Below are 17,021 nucleotides of genomic sequence, written 5' to 3' on the forward strand. Positions count from 1 at the left end.
GTAAGGATGACACAGGCAGGTTGAACATACCAGTAGAAATGTGTCAGTCACAAATGTAAAGCAAAAACCTTTAGACAGCAGTGCAGTTGAATGCACCTCAGGATGGGTGCCAGCAGAAACAAATCCAAGTAAGCTCAGTGTGAAATGAAACATACATGGCAGAAGGGGCAACCACTGAGAATTCAGCAGCGAATCACCTTCCCAGAGTCAAAGCAATGCCAAAATGACTGCAAAATAAATTGAAAATTTGCAACAGATGATGAGTTGAACGTGGGACCTCCAGCCTGTATGATTTGGTATAACGTGAAGAAATGCCTTGATTAGCTAGAGGTAAATGTATGGAAATCTGCCCTGTTCTCTTTGAAGTGTGGACAATGGGACTGGATGTCATTGAACTGGATTCGCCATTTGGTCTGTCCATTCATAGTACCTAACATACAAACCATATTCTGAAACGGAGGGCCCGCCAATCTCTAACTCTTCACAGCTGAATGTCCTCCTGCGAAGTAGACTGTGCTGTCTCCATAAGACATTGAAAGAGAATCTGGCCCTTTTGCCCTTCAAATCTGCTCTGTGATCGGGAAACAACTTTCAGATGATTGTTTCTGAGGCCTTTCCCTCAGAACTCACTCCTGTCCTTTAGACACTCGTTCCTGTCAACTTCAAACTGCTTTTAAATGTCCTTTATACTCATTGAGTTTAAAAGTTATTCAATATATTTAAGTAATTATAAATATACTTTAAAAATGCATAAATAGCTCCTTACATACTACAGGAAAAATTAAGCTAAGGTAAAAAAAAGGTTAAATGAACTGATTTCCTTTTTACTTTGTGCAAATTATCCTGTTCAAATGAATGGTATTGCAGTGTCTAATGCCAGGGCAGAATAGCAAGGGGCAGGCTGTGAAGCTTTTCTGGTCCATAGCTTTGTACCTCCAGTTGAGCTCTCCAAATTACATGTTACAATATATATGCATAGAAGTCAGACATAATCTGAGTGCTGTGGAGTCATTGCAAGTGGTTCTATGAGATGCCAGCATGACTGAGGACAACCTAATGCATTGTTTTCATTTACAAGGACCTGTATCTGCACATCTCCCATTGTCTGATTGGGAGTATATCTGAAAGCCTTGTAATTTTCCATTATGTACATAAAGACTATGTTTAAGTCAGAAAAAGAAGGAAATTTAGGAAGAAGGTATTTAAATTCTCATCTGTTAGTTGCATTTAAAAGATCAAAGTTAAAAACCTATAGGACAATGAGTTTGGCAAACGTGCTTTTGATGTACTAATAAGTAGGGATATGAATTTATGAAGCATTAACACAGATGAAGCGCAGATACCTAACATAATGTTTGTCAATGCAGCATATCATGTATTAGAAGGCCCCGAATGCAGAGATGAAAAACTCTGATCTGGAATTCTGAGCTAGGAATGCCATTGTCTTCTTAAGTTTTGTGATTTAGAAAAAAAAGTGAATCCTAATATTAATGAAATATGAAATATATGGTGTAAGTACTAGTTTTCTGTGATCCATTACAACTTTCATCAATAATTTTATAATGACAGTTATCCTAAAAGCATTCTTATGTATCTAGTTTCTAAGGCTCGGGTAGTCCAGTCACGGAATAATGAATTACATTCCTTAACCTGATATGTATGAGCACAGCTTTGTGATAGGAATGTATACAACTTATGTCCCAATTAATAGGAAGAAAGAGTACTGTATGTGCTGATGAAGCAGACTTTTCCCATCACAAAGAATAATGAGATCAATTAAAACATATTAACTCAACTTACTTTGAATATATAGTGATTAAAATTGTTATTCAAGTTATTAGCTGGCAAGTTTCATTGGAAATGCATGCAAGAAAGCACATTAAAAGAAAAAAGAGCAAAAGATATAATTTTTCGACTTTGCTTTGCCTTAATTTTAGTGGTGTGCTGCTCTTAATGCATGAACACCATAATGTGTAGAGTAAATGTAGACAAGTAATTTGACCACTTATTCAAGAACTGGCTATAGTGCTTTCACAGTGGCTAAATGTAAGTAGAAACAGCTTTTTTATTTTAGAAAACGTTTTAACATTTCACCTCATTTTTGATGTGAAACATTGTGGAAGATTGAGCAAAGATCTTGGATACAAGAATCAAAAAGTAACAGTGTAATTGCCACGTATTTGCCAGCATTTCTACTGTAAGATCTGGCAAAGTAATTATATCAATGTTTAGTGAGATGCATTATAAATGGAACTAGGGTAAGTTCATAACACAGTTCACAATTGAAACCACCATGAAAGGATCCTTTTTGGCTAAGAATGAATTGACCTCTCCCCTTTATAATATATTAGCCAACCTGATGTGAGACTGTTTAATATAATTGAGAGGCAGAGGGAGCCAAATTTAAACTATCTGCTTCAAATCTCTGTTTTTTGATAGATTCTTAGTAGTTGTCAGTTGAAGGATTATCTCTGCGTGCTGTTCCCTATTTCATTGACATTATATTAAACATTGATATAGTATTCTTTGCCAGATCTTCCATTAGACTCCAGTAAACATACTCAGTCCAGAGCAATATGGCAGACATGTTGCATCAGAGGGTAGGTGAATGCAGGTTCATTGCTAAACTTTTTTTCCCATCAAATCTTTCCCCTGTCAGTGATGAATAGTAAATGCAAGGATTACGCTTTGGTATAGAGTTAATGGAGTATTCTTTCAGCAAGTAGACACATCGGTCGGCTGCAGACTGCAACTTTTCCGCCCATCTCATCTGCCAAACTGCCCAAGGCCAAGGAAACCTCCCAACCAGCAGCATAAAATAAAAGGAGTGCTAAAGAAATTGGTGCTTGGACTCATTCATATATTTCAATAGATAGTCTATCACCTGAGTGTGAACCAATATTCCCCCTCCACCATTATAACTGGAATCAGCCAAGTTTGAGCCAAAATTTAAAAACTGGATTTAGTAAAAATATGAATTAACAGAAGAAAAATGTTGGAGCTGTCCAGTAGGAGAGATAAGAAGCTGGTTAACTTTTTAGTTAAATACTTCAGGTAATTGACATGAGATACTCTATTATCATTTTCTCCACGGGTGCTGCCTGTCTTGTGAACATATTAAATTTTTACTATTTTTAACTCCTGGCCAAGATGGGCTTCTATTTCAGATTGCTAGGCTTTCATCCATTACCTGTGTTTGTATTAATATGCACTCCATTATTCCCTCTACCATCAAGCATTAATTTGTAATAGATTGAGAGAGTTAGGTTACAAAAGTTAAATATCTTTAATGTTCCTATACTGAGAGCATCTATTGCTTTGTTCTCAGTGAATCCATCAGTAAATAGTGGAGAGCAATCTTGTCCCTTGAAGTTATAAGTGCTGGTGAGCAAAGTGTCAGGAACTAATTGTCATACCTTGGAGATTCCTATTACAAACCAAAATAGTTTTACACAACTTGCATGAAGGAGAATGCCTTGGAATGCTAACTGAGTGAGGAGAGATTTTCATTGTAATTTCAAGACGGCATCCATCATTAAGCACCCCAATCACTGAGGACAGACAGACAGACATACTTTATTGATCCCGAGGGAAATAGGGTTTTGTTACAGTCGCACCAACCAAGAATAGTGTAGACAATATAGCAATGTAAAACCATAAATAATTAAATAATAATATATAAATTATGCCAAGTGGAAATAAGTCCAGGACCAGCCTATTGGCTCAGGGTGTCTGACACTCCGAGGGAGGAATTGTAAAGTTTGATGGCCACAGGCAGGAATGACTTCCTATGACGCTCAGTGTTGCATCTCGGTGGAATGAGTCTCTGGCTGAATGTACTCCTGTGCCTAACCAGTACATTATGGAGTGGATGGGAGACATTGTCCAAGATGGCATGCAACTTGGACAGCATCCTCCTTTCAGACACCACCGTCAGAGAGTCCAGTTCCACCCCCACAACATCACTGGCCTTATGAATGAGATTGTTGATTCTGTTGGTGTCTGCTACCCTCAGCCTGCTGCCCCAGCACAGGACAGCAAACATGATAGCACTGGCCACCACAGATACCTGTATCATGGAACATCGTAGAACATCCTCAGCATTGTCCAGCAGATGTTAAAGGACCTCACTCTCCTCAGGAAGTAGAGACGGCTCTGACCCTTCTTGTAGACAGCCTCAGTGTTCTCTGACCAGTCCAGTTTATTGTCCATTCGTATCCCCAGGTATTTGTAATCCTCCACCATGTCCACACTGACCCCTTGGATGGAAACAGGGGTCACTGGTGCCTTAGCCCTCCTCAGGCAGGTCCACCACCAGCTCCTTAGTCTTTTTCCCATTAAGACATGCCCTCTTCTCATTGCTGCCCTTAGAAAGGAGGTGCAGAGGCCTGTAGGCACACACTCAGTGATTCAGGAACAGCTTCTTCCCCTCTGCCATGCGATTTCAAAATGGACACTGAACCCATGAACACTAACTCACTGCCTTTTGTTTCTCTTTTTGCACTACTTATTTAACTCATACACAGTGGCATGCAAAAGTTTGGGCACCCCTGGTCAAAATTTCTGTTCTGTACTGTGAGTAACTGAGTAAAAGATGACCTGATTTCCAAAAGGCATAAAGTTAAAGATGACACATTCCTTTAATATTTTAAGCAAGATTACTTTTTTATTCCCATCTTTTATAGTTTCAAAGTAGCAAAAAAGGAAAAGGGCCCGAAACAAAATTTTGGGCACCCTGCACGGCCAGTACTTAGTAACACCCCCTTTGGCAAGTATCACAGCTTGTAAACGCTTTCTGTAGTCAGCTAAGAGTCTTTCAATTCTTGTTTGGGGGATTTTCGCCCATTCTTCCTTGCATAAAGCTTCTAGTTCTGAGAGATTCTTGGGCTGTCTTGCATGCACTGCTCTTTTGAGGTCTATCCACAGATTTTCGATGATGTTTAGGTTGGGGGACTGTGAGGGCCATAATGAAACCTTCAGCTTGCGCCTCTTGAGGTAGTCCATTGTGGATTTTGAGGTGCACTTAGGATCATTATCCTGTTGTAGAAGCCATCCTCTTTTCACCTTCAGCTTTTTTACAGATGGTGTGATGTTTGCTTCCAGAATTTGCTGGTATTCAATTGAATTCATTCTTCCCTCTACCAGTGAAATGTTCCCAGTGCCACTGGCCACTGCACAAGCCCAAAGCATGATCAATCCACCCCCTTACTTAACAGTTGGAGAGGTGTTCTTTTCATGAAATTCTGCATCCTTTTCTCTACAAACATACCTTTGCTTATTGCTGCCAAAAAGTTCTATTTTAACTTCATCAGTCCACAGAACTTGTTTCCAAAATGAATCAGGCTTGTTTAGATGTTCCTTTGCAAAGTTCTGATGCTGAATTTTGTGGTGAGGACACAGGAAAGGTTTTCTTCTGATGACTCTTCCATGAAGTTCATATTTGTGCAGATGTCGCTGCACAGTAGAACAGTACACCACCACTCCAGAGTCTGCTACATTTTCCTGAAGGTCTTTTGCAGTCAAACGGAGGTTTTGATTTGCCTTTTTAGCAATCCTATGAGCAGTTCTCTCAGAAAGTTTTCTTGGTCTTCCAGACCTCAACTTGACCTCCACCGTTCCTGTTAACTGCCATTTCTTAATTACATCATGAACTGAGGAAACGGCTACCTGAAAATGCTTTGCTATCTTCTTATAGCCTTCTCCTGCTTTGTGGGCATCATTTATTTTAAATTTCAGAGTGCTAGGCAGCTGCTTAGAGGGCCCATGGCTGCTGATAGTTGGGACAAGGTTTGAGGAGTCAGGGTATTTATAAAGCTTTGAAATTTGCATCAGCTGGCCTTTCCTAATGATGACTGTGAACAAGACATAGCCCTAACAAACTAATTAAGGTCTGAGACCTTGGTAAAAGTTATCTGAGAGCTCAAATCTCTTGGGGTGCCCAAACTTTTGCATGGTGCTCCTTTCCTGTTTCTCACTCTAAAATTGTACAAAACAAAAATAATACACTAATCTTGCTTAAAATGTTGAAAAGAATGTTTTATCTTTAACTTTATGACTTGTGGAGATCAGTTCATCTACTACTCACTTAACTATTCACAGTAACAGAAATTTTGACCAGGGGTGCCCAAACTTTTACATGCCACTATATATAAAGAACATACGGAAATCAGGACCCCAGTGAGTTTCGAGGGAATAGGGGAATTGGGGTTCCTGTAGTTTCAAAGAGGTCTTGGAAATGGGCAAGATGATTGTTGGAAATGGGGCACTAGTAAGGTTAAAGCAGGGGTTTCCAACCTGGGGTCCAGAAACCCCTTAGCTTAATGGTATTGGTCCATTGCATAAAAAAGTTTGGGAATCCCTGGTCTAAAGGGAGTGCCGGGAAGACCAAGTGAGTGCAGTGAGAGTACTGCAAGCAGGCTCCCGGTGTGTTTAAAGAGCCAACATAGCCAGTAGGTCAGGTGTGAAAGCATCAGGATTTCTGAATAATTAGGTGGAAGATTATCAAAGTTTTACTAATATGTGCTGGCATGTCAGCAATACCGATTGACCTTAAACATAGTAAATTCCTTCTAGCAATTGTGTACTTAAAAAGTACTCAGACTCAGCAAGATACAGCTGGAATAGAGTCATGTACTTGTCAGGTTAGTTAGGTCCCTTTCCAAACTAATCATTGATTTGGACCTTAAGTCAACCAGGCAGCTTTCAAGTTTATCCTTTCCTTAACACAAGAAAATCTGCAGATGCTGGAAATCCAATGCAACAGTCACAAGATGTTGGAGGAACTCAGCAGGCAAGGCAGCTCTTTTCAATGGAAAAGAGTAAACAGTTGATGTTTCGGGCTGAGATCCTTCATGTTCCTCCAGCATTTTGTGAGCTGTTTTGTTCTTTTCTTGGTCACAACCAATGATTGACCTTAATCAGAGATCCAGAAGCTAGTTAAACACAAAGACAGGGAATTCTTGGTTTGGAAACTCCACCATGCCACAGGGATAAGAGGCAGCTGCACACATTGCAACAGAAAGGACATGACTTAAACTATCGTCACCGGGCAGAAAGAGCAGCGGAGGTTTATCAGCCAGCCAACATCCATGAACTTGGAGAAATACATGATCATTTAGCATTATTTAGAATGTCCACATGCATGTTTCTGATTTTGTCATAAAATTTGGTTTGTCACAACTGTACAGTGCAAGACATAAAAAAATTACTATAGCTTACAATAAAAAAACAAAGTAAATAAAAAGTACAAAAGATGAATTGCAAGGTAGTGTTTATGGGTTTATGGACTAATCAGAAATCTGATGGCCGAGCTGTTCCGAACATGTTGCATATGTGTCTTCAGGCTCCTCTGCCTCCTCCCTGATGGTAGTAATGAGAATAGGACATGGGCCGGGTGGTGAGGGTCTTTAATGATGGTTTCCACCTTTTGAAGATATCCTTGACAGAGAGGAGGCTTGTGCCCATGAAGAGGCTGTTTATATCCCTCTGCAGCCTCTTTCAATCCTGTGCATTGGAGCTTCCAGACTAGAGTGTGATGCAACCAAAGTTCAGAATAAATTTCTTATCAATGTATATATATATGTTAGCATATACTACTTTGTGACTCATTTTCTTGGAAGCATTTACAGGAAAATAAATACAATATCATTTATAAAAATTGTACATAGAGACTGACAAAGAACCTATGTTCAAAACAAGACAGTGTATAAAATATAATACAAATATAATATAAAATATAAAATAATGGAGGAATTTAAGGTGGGGGGATTATATGGGAGGCAGGGTTTGAGGGTCGGAATGTGCTGTACATTAATACTGGGAGCATGAGATGCCATGAGTCCTTGAAAGTAAGTGTGTTGGTCTTAGAATCAGGTCAGTGTTGAGGTGAGTGGAGTTAATCATGTCAGTTCAGGAGCCTAATGATTGTAGGGTAATAACTGCTCCTGATCTTGGTGGTTTGGGACCTAAAGCTGTATGCCAGATGTCCATGAGTATCAGGGAACAGGAGTGAATGCAATTACTATTACAAAGGAAAAGGACTAGGCATACTGTAAGTTCTTAAGGTGGATAAGTCACCTGGACCAGAGGAACTACATTCCAGAGCCCTAAAAGAGATTGCTAAAGAAATAGCAGATGCATTGGTGATTATCTTTCAAGACATTCTTGCCATAGAGGGAGTACAGAGAAGGTTCACCAGATTGATTCCTGGGATGGCAGGACTTTCATATGAAGAAAGACTGGATCAACTAGGCTTATACTCACTGGAATTTAAAGGATTGAGGGGGGATCTTATTGAAACGTATAAAATTCTAAAGGGATTGGACAGGCTAGATGCAGGAAGATTGTTTCCGATGTTGGGGGAGTCCAGAACGAGGGGTCACAGTTTAAGGATAAAGGGGAAGCCTTTTAGGACCGAGATGAGGAAAAACCTCTTCACACAGAGAGTAGTGAATCTGTGGAATTCTCTGCCACAGGAAACAGTTGAGGCCGGTTCATTGGCTATATTTAAGAGGAAGTTAGATATGGCCCTTGTGGCTAAAGGGATCAGGGGGTATGGAGAGAAAGCAGGTACAGGGTTCTGAGTTGGATGATCAGCCATGATCATACTGAATGGCGGTGCAGGCTCAAAGGGCCAAATGGCCTACCCCTGCACCTATTTTCTATGTTTCTAAGAATCACTTGATTCTGGCATGGTCCCAGAGGACTGGAAAATTGCAAATGTTAGTCCACTCTTTAAGAAGGGAGGAAGACAAAAGAGAGGAAATTATAGGCTAAAAACACAAAATGCTGGCAGAACTCAGCAGGCCAGACAGCATCTATGGGAGGAGGTAGTGACAACGTTTCAGGCCTGATGCACCATCAATAACTCTCGAAGATGGGAGGAGAACGATAGGCTTTTATTAGCAGCAAAATGGAGCACAGCATCTCGGAGACTGAGTGGGGAGCAGTGCCTCCAATCGCCTTCATACAGGAGTCTGTGGGAGGAGCCACAGAAGCAGTCAGCAGAGGGGCGTGTCCAGACAGGTATATGTAGTTCACCACATTCACCCCCACTTTGTTTTAAAAGAGAGTCTCCATGGGGCGAAGTTTCTTACAAGTATATTTACTGGTTAAGTCTATCAGGTGGTTGAGTCTGTCGCTGCGATCTACGTAGCACCGGTGACAGTGGTTGTGCTGGCTCCGGCCTGACTTGAGGTGCCAGCCCATTAGGCGTCAGTAATCTCTCATGCGTGTGCGAGGCGCCCGGTATGGGAGTGTCGTGAGGAGTCTGTGTAGGGCTTGGTGTGCGCGGTGTCTCATGGGTACGATGTTCATAGTCACCGTGGAGTGTTCGGGGCAGGGGTCTGGTGCTCCTGCGGGCGCCAGGTCGCGGACGGAGACCGAGTCCTCCCGCCCATCAGGTAAGACCACGTAGGCATACTGGGGGTTCGCATGAAGTAGGTGAACCCTCTCAACCATCAGGGAGTATTTATTGCTCCTCGCATGTTTCCGGAGCAGCACTGGCCCTGGGGATATCAGCCAAGCTGGTAGGGTGGTCCCAGTGGCAGACTTCCTGGGAAAAGAAAAGAGTCACTCATGAGTGGTGGCATTGGTGGACGTGCATAACAGGGAGCGGATGGAGTGGAGCACCTCGGGGAGGACCTCCTGCCAGCGAGAGACCGGTAATCCCTTTGACCTAAGGGCTAAGAGTGTGGCCTTCCACACAGTGGCATTCTCCCTCTCCACCTGTCCATTTCCCCGGGGATTATAGCTCATGGTCCTACTAGTAGCAATACCCCTAGCCAGCAGGTACTGGCACAGCTCGTCACTCATAAATGAGGACCCTCTATCACTGTGGATATAGCAGGGGTATCCAAACAGAGTGAAGAGCTGGTGCAGGGCTTTTATGACAGACGTGGCAGTGGTATCGGGGCAGGGGATGGCAAAGGGGAACCACGAGTACTCGTCGATTATGTTGAGAAAGTAAACATTACGGTCGGTGGAGGGAAGGGGGCCCTTAAAGTAGACACTCAGTCGCTCAAAGGGGTGGGTGGCCTTAATAAGTCGTGCCTTTTCAGGACAGTAGAAGTGCAGTTTGCATTCAGCGCAGACTTGACAGTCCCTTTTCATCGTCCTGATGTCCTCAAGGGAGTAAGGCAGGTTCCGGGCTTTCACGAAATGGTAAAATCGGGTGACCCCCGGGTGGCAAAGATCTGCATGGAGGGCGTATAGCTGGTCGAGCTGCGCACTGGCACACGCTCCCCGTCATAGGGCATCAGGGGGCTCATTGAGCCTTCCAGGCCGGTACAGGATGTCATAGTTGTAGGTGGAGAATTCTATTCTCCACCTCAAAATTTTGTCATTTTTGATTTTGCCCTGCTTTTGGTTGTTGAACATGAACGCAACTGAGCGCTGGTCGGTCAGCAAGGTGAACCTTTTGCCGGCGAGATAGTGCCTCCAGTGCCTAATAGCTTCCACTATGGCCTGGGCTTCTTTCTCCACCGCGGAGTGCCGAATTTCAGGGCCCTGAAGGGTACGAGAGAAGAATGCTACCGGCCTTCCTGCCTGATTGAGGGTAGCAGCCAGCACGAAGTCAGAGGCGTCACTCTCTACTTGGAAGGGAATGGTCTCGACCACTGCATGCATCGTTGCTTTGGCAATGTCCCCTTTAATGCGACTGAAGGCCGCGCAGGCCTCGGCTGAGAGGGGAAATGCGGTGGACTTGACCGGGGGCGGGTCTTGTCTGTGTAGTGAGGGACCCATTGGGTGTAATAGGAAAAAAAGCCCAGGCACTGTTTGAGGGCTCTGAGGGTGGTGGGAAGAGGGAGTTCCAACAGGGGGCGCATACGGTCGGGGTCAGGGCCAATGACCCCGTTCTCCACGACATACCCAAGGATAGCGAGTCGGGTGGTTCCGAACACACACTTGTCCCTGTTATAGGTGAGGTTAAGAGCTTTGGCCGCTTGGAAAAATCGTTGGAGGTTGGTGTCATGATCCTGCCAGTCGTGACCGCAGATGGTGATGTTATCCAGATATGGGAACGTGTCCTTCAGTTGGCACTGGTCCACCATCCAGTCCATTTCCCTCTGGAAGACAGAGACACCATTCATGACACCAAAGGGGACGCACAGGAAGCGATAGAGCCTGCTGCCCGCCTCGAATGCGGTTTAGGGGCGGTCCTCCGGGCGGATGGGGAGCTGATGGTAAGCGGATTTCAGATCTATGGTCGAGTACACCTTGTACTGAGCTATCTGGTTGACCATATCCGCGATGCGGGGTAGGGGGTACGCGTCAAGCTGCGTGAACCTATTGATGGTCTGGCTATAGTCCACGACCATCCTATTTTTCTGCCCGGTCCGAACAACGACCACCTGGGCCCTCCAAGGACTTGTGCTTGGCTCAATGATCCCCTCCCTGAGCAGCCGCTGCACCTCCGACTTAATGAAGGCCCTGTCCCCCGCGCTGTACCTCCTGCTTTTAGTTGCCACAGGTTTACAGTCGGGGGTCAGGTTGGCGAACAGCAGTGGGGGATGGATCTTGATGGTGGAGAGGCTGCAAGTGGTGTCAGTAGCGCGGCTGTTGGCATAGTGCTGGGTGGGATGTGCAGGTCGGTGTGTGTGTGTGGTCAGTAGTGGGGTATATGACGAAGTCCCACAAAACTGAGGATTTCTGACAGTGATTGCTGGGAGGGGCCTGTCATACACCATTGTCACACTTTTCAGGTGGCTCTGGAAGTCGAGCCCCAATAGCACAGAGGCACACAGTTGAGGCATGACCAGTAACGCAAAGTCCCGATTTTCTGTGCCCTGCACCACCAATGTCGCTACACAACCCCCCACCCCCCCCCCCCGGATGTCTGTGGAATGCGATCCAGAAGCCATGGTGACCTTGTGGCTTACTGGCCGTGTCACGAGTCCGCAGCGTTGCACCGTGTCCGGGTGAATAAAACTCTCAGTGCTGCCCGTGTCAAACAGGCAGCTAGTCCTGTGCCCCTCCACCAGGATGTCCATCATTGACCTTGCAAGCTGGTGTGGAGCACTTTGGTCGAAGGTCACGGAGGCCAGAGTTGCATCGCCGTCTTGGTGCCCGGTAAGCACCCGTGGGTCGGTGGCGGGGTAATGTGGTGCCGACAAAGATGGCTGCCCCCATGCCTCGCACGCGGCGGGCAGGCAAGATGGCAGCGACCAAGATGGCGACCCCCATGCCTCGCACGCGGCGCTGCTCGTCCCCGCTCGTGGTTTGGACTTACAGGCCTTAGCGACGTGGCCCTTCTTTCTGCAGCTGGAGCAGGTAGCTTCTCGGGCCGGGCAGCATTTTCAGGGGTGCTTTTTGAGTCCGCAGAAGTAACACTATGGGGACTTGCGACTGGCATCAGCCATGGTCGATACACCGGTGGGTTGTGGGGACTTCACAGACTCGCGACTGGCAGCAGCCGAGGTTGATTTGCCAGCGGGTTGCGGGGTCTGCAGCATCCACGGGGCCGGCGGGAGATCGCGCGCCTGGAGAGCGTCAGCGTTGTGCAGAGCGGCCTCCAGCGTGTCGGCCAGTTCAATCGCCGAATGTAAGGTAAGATCGGCGTGTTCCAGCAGCCGCTGGCGCCTGTACACTGACCTGATCCCCGTAACGAAGGCGTCTCTTACCAGGAGCTCTGCATGCTGTTCCGCCGTCAGTCCCCTGCAGTTGCAGGCCCGCACGAGTGTCTGTAGGGCCCGGACAAACTCAGCGCTCGACTCTCCAGCCCGCTGCCGCCATGTCGCTAAGCGATGTCTTGCGTAGACGGTGTTCACCAGCCACAGGTATTGTCTTTTGAGGGTGTCCAGTGCCGCATAGTAGGTCGGCAGGTCCCTGATCAGGGAGTAGACCCGCGGACTGACCCTGGAGAGGAGAATTTTGTGCATCGTGGCAGGCTCAGTCACTCGAATCTCCTCCAGGTACGATTGGAAACATGCAAACCAGAGTTCAAAAGCGATGCTGGCTTCCGGAGATTGAGGGTCAATATCCAATCTGTCGGGTCGTAAAATGCTCTCCATATTTTAAAATTGCTGCTAATAAAATTGATGCACCATCAATAACTCTCGGAGACGGGAGGCAAATGATAGGCTTTTATTAGCAGCAAAACGGAGCACAGCATCTCAGAGACTGAGGAGCGAGCAGTGCCTCCAATCGCCTTTATACAGGGGCCTGTGGGAGGAGCCACAGGAGCAGTCAGCAGAGGGGCATGTCCAAACAGGTATACATAGTTTACCACAGGGCCGAAACCCTTCATCAGGAGTCAAGGAGACCTGATGAAGGGTTTCGGCCCGAAACGTCATCACTACCTCCTCCCATAGATGCTGTCTGGCCTGCTGAGTTCTGCCAGCATTTTGTGTTTTTATTTATTTCCAGCATCTGCAGATTCATTCGTGTTGAAATTATAGGCTAGTTAGCCTAATCTCAGAGGTTGGGAAAGTGTTAGAGTCCATTATTAAGAATGAGTTTATGGGGCACATGGAGACTAATGATAAAGTAAGGCAAAGTCAACATGGTTTCCGTAAAAGGAAATTTTGCCTAACGAATCTGTTAGATTTTGAGGGAGTAACAAGCAGGGTGGACAAAGGAGAGGCAGTGGACATCATTTATTTAGACTTTCAAAAGGCATTTGATAAGGTGCCTCACATGAGGCTGCTTAGCAAGATAAAATCCTATCAAAATACACTGGCATGGATAGAAGAATGGCTGACAGGCAGGAAACAGCAAATGGGAATAAACGGGTCCCTTTCTAGTTGGATGCCAGTGACTAGTGGTGTTCCTCACAGATCAATATTGGAACCGCTACTTTTCACATTGCTTGTCAATGATTTAGGTAACGGAATTGATGGCTTTGTGGCAAAGTTTGCAAATGATATGAAGGTGGGTGGAGGGGTAGGTAATGCTGAAGAAACTATACGATTGCAGCAGGACTTAAACAAGATGGAAGACTGGGCAAACAAGTGGCAGATGGAATACAGTGTTGGGAAATGTATGATAATGCATTTTGGTAAAAGGAACAATAGTGCAAACTGTTATCAAAATGGGGAGAAAATTAAAACAGCAGAGGAGCAAAGTGATTCAGGAGTCGTCTTGCAAGACCCTCAGAAGGTTAATACACAGGTTGAGTCTGTGGTAAAGAAGGTAAGTGAAATGTTAGCATTTATTTCAAGGGCAACAGAATATAAAGACAAGGAGATGATGCTGAAGCTTTATAAGATGCTGGTCAGAATGCACTTGGAGTATTGTCAATAGTTTCAGGCCTTTTCCCTCAGAAACAATATACTGTCATTGGACAGAGTCCAGAGGAGATTCATGAGGATGATTCCAGGAATGAAGGGGTTAACATATGAGGAGCGTCTGGCAGCTTTGTGCCTGTACTCACTGGAATTTAGAAGAATGCATGGGGATCTCATCAAAACATACGGAATGTTGAAATGACTAGCTAAGGTGGTTTTGGAGAGAATGTTTGCTCTGGTGGGTGTATCCAGAACTAGAGGGCACAGCCTCAAAATTGAGGGGGCAACCTTTCAGAAGAGAAGTAAGAAGAAATTTTTTTAGCCAAAGAATGGTGAATCTGTGGAATGCTTTGCCAGTGGAGGCCAAGTCCGTGGATATATTCAAAGCAGAAGTTGATAGATTCCTTATTGGTCGGGGCATCAAGGGATATGGTGAGAGGGCAGGTGTATGGGGTTGAATGGGATCCTGGATTAGCCATGATAAAATGGCAGAGCAGATTCAATGGGCTGAATGGCCTAATTCTGTTCCTGTGTCTTATGGTCTAACTTCTGAAGGATGTCCTGACATTGACTTCTGAGACAGAGATCACAGGGTTGCCAGATGTTGTGGGGAATCGCACAGGTGTTGTCTAATTGTCTCTTTCAAAACATGCATAATAGACATTGAGCTCATCAGGGATTGAAGCATCACAGCCATTTATGCTGTAATGTTTCGCCATATAGAGGTCATGTCATGGAACCCCTGCCACAGGTTTTGTAAATCTGATTGTGTTTCTAACTCCACATCAAGTTGCCTGTTCACTGTCATGATGGCAAGCAAAGGCTAGACAGAGTCCAACAGTAGGTATAGAAAATACATTGAGAACACTTGTGGAATGTGAAATTTAACAAGATTTGTGAAACTTGGGCTCACTGGAGTGATCATAAGAAAGATACAAAGGGAAAGAGAGTCTGGGCCTGACTATTTTTTCATGCCAGGCATTTTTTGACTATTTAAGAGTAGTCAAAAACTCTCAAAGTCGAGGGACGAGAGCTTCAAACTACATTAACTCACATACTCCATTGGAAACCTGTTATGTCTGACCAAACAAGATTGACAAATAACTGTTATTTCAAGGTAACTGGGATTGTAAGAATAAAGTCAAATTAGTTTGACATGGCTCTGAGCTCCAGATTATTTAAAAATAATGTTCTTTGGAGAATTTGCTGCAAAAATCTTCAAGGTCTGCCGACAGGAGAAATAAGCCAATACCAGCATCCACTTGTTTTCCTATCAACAGATACCCAAGGCAAACAGTTTATTTCAAGCTCTATCACGCAAGAGATTACATGATGGACAGTAAAAATGATTTGAAGCAAGTTTTCATCAACTCCAAGGGGCTACATAAGAAGATACTTATGAAGATGGACTTCCTTTTACATGTTTGCACTTTATCCTATTTTAAACACTTTGAAGTACATCATTTGTATGAAAAGTGCTTTATAAATAAGTTATTAATAAAATGGAGCATTTTTTGTAAAAGAGGCCTTTCCACCATGATTCAATGATTGGTGTTCATGAAAGGAACTTTGTGTGGAAAGAAATTTAATTCCCAAAGAGATGGATCCTTTTTCACTCATTCAGGATCATGATAATGAGAAGGATGAAACTATTAGAACTGTGATAAGTATCAACCATTGAGCAAATTGGGATGAGCTTTGGGCTATGAGGTGGAGAGTTCAACACAAAATTTCAAAGTTGAAAGCTCAGAGTGAATTTATTATCGAAGTATGTATATTGTATGTCACCAGATACTAACCTGAGATTCATTTTCTTGCAGACATTCACAGTAGAATAAAGAAATGCAATAGTATCAGTGAAAAACTACACAAAAAAGGCTGTGCAAAAGAAGACAAATAATGTGCAAATACAAAAAAAGTAAATAACTAATACTTAAAACATGAGTTGTAAATTTGAAGCTAATAATGCAAGAAGGGTGCTGAGAACTCCGAGAATAATATAGTGAGAAGTGACCCACTTGCCCTGCATCAATTCAGTGCATCAAATCTGACTGTGAGTGCCTGCTCACAGAAAGCTGCTAAAATCTGTGTGTGGTCTGACTGCGGTAAGACCAAATCGAGCCACACTTGCTGCCATTTGGAATCACAACACTGCATGCCACACATATCAGCTCAGCATGTTTTACCTTAGATATATCAAAATATTCAGAATCATGGAAGCACTGCAACAACACCTTTTCTAAACAGACTGCAAGTTTATCCATTTGAAATCAACCCTATTTTTTGATTAGATCTCCAAAGTCCCAACAGCCTGTCTTCGTCCATGGTTACTTTTGCTATTCTGTAAAACTTACGAAGATCAATTATGGTATTCTGCCTTTGAGCAAGTCCCTGCTGCAGTACAGCAGTGATAATCAGTGCAAAGTCCTCACAAAAACCATAGAGGAACAACATCACTTCTTGTACTATTCCATCAGTTTGCATCTGAAATTAGGATAACAATCCGTCTTGGTGCTTACTATTCTCCATCAACTTTATGTCCTTTGTCTCTACTTGTACCTCCTTATTTTTTGGTATTATTTTACCTGATACCTCTTTCTGAAAATCACTGTTCATGGTCTGCAAGCTCTTGGGACTAGTAGAATGCCTAACGTGCCTGCTGTCTTTCTAAGAAACAGTGGTGTATCTGTGTTATTGTCCTCTTGTCTTCAGAGCAAATGTGAGAATTGCATCCTCAGTCAATATCTTTAAAGATTGCTAGGGCAAAACGCTCTCCATGTACTACAACTGCTTACG

At 44.0% G+C, this 17,021-nt stretch overlaps 1 protein-coding gene across 3 annotated transcripts in view; it reads left to right on the top strand.

Annotated features, from left to right (window-relative positions):
• tshz2 (teashirt zinc finger homeobox 2) overlaps positions 1-17,021 on the top strand; it is a 538,497-nt gene that overhangs the window by 357,574 nt on the left and 163,902 nt on the right. Inside the window, exon 4 of one of the 3 annotated variants that reach the window (XM_073061629.1) lies at positions 15,506-15,623. The exons of the other annotated variants lie outside the window; for them this stretch is intronic. The gene's annotated coding sequence lies outside the window, so the exon portion shown is untranslated. Of the gene's footprint in view, positions 1-15,505; positions 15,624-17,021 lie in introns of those variants that run through there. 3 annotated transcript variants of the gene reach the window in all.

Source organism: Hemitrygon akajei, chromosome 11, assembly GCF_048418815.1.
Source record: "Hemitrygon akajei chromosome 11, sHemAka1.3, whole genome shotgun sequence".
NCBI classification, from domain to species: domain Eukaryota; kingdom Metazoa; phylum Chordata; class Chondrichthyes; order Myliobatiformes; family Dasyatidae; genus Hemitrygon; species Hemitrygon akajei.